This window comes from Seriola lalandi, unplaced genomic scaffold, assembly GCF_002814215.2.
Source record: "Seriola lalandi dorsalis isolate HSWRI2012SDOR001 ecotype SW California unplaced genomic scaffold, Sedor1 jcf7180002054695, whole genome shotgun sequence".
Classification (NCBI taxonomy): Eukaryota; Metazoa; Chordata; class Actinopteri; order Carangiformes; family Carangidae; genus Seriola; species Seriola lalandi.
In genome coordinates, this window is record NW_019525248.1 from 171993 (window position 1) to 172638 (window position 646).

The following is a 646-nucleotide window of genomic DNA, read 5'->3' on the forward strand; positions in this document are numbered from 1 at the left end:
CTCTTTCAAAAGACAACTGACATCACCAAATCCACGCAACGCCATCTCCAGATTCTTCTCTTCTATGAGAAAAGGCATCTCCAACATCTTCCGATAAGGAAATAGAGTTGTCATTTAGACGACATGTAATATTCATCTTGAAGGAAAAAAATGTCTTTTTTTTTCTCTTTTACTTCAAGGTAAATATTATGAATAGCCCTCTCTCCTCTCTCCTGCTTGTCTCCTCTTTCCTTTCTCATGTCTCCTCTCTCCTATGGGTTTCCTCCGGGTCCTCCGGTTTCTTCCCACATTCTCCAAAAAACGCGGTTCATGTCATTTCGATGACATGTAATACTCATCTTTTCTCCTCTCTCCTGTCTCCTTTCTCCTCTCCCTATCTCCTGTGGGTTTCCTCCGGGTGCTCCGGTTTCTCCCCACATTCTTTAAACAATAAATGAAAAGCATTTAAAAGATATTCAACTTATACTAATTCTTTTTGTAAAGAAATGAGTTTTAACATGATAACGTCATTAATTATTCATAAATTATTTGATTCTGTGGTCAGTTATAGTTGTCTAATGTGTGTAAACTTGACAACGTAGGAATAGTGGTTACTTAAACTTACATATACATACATTTTATGATAGACTATGAGCCAATAATGAAG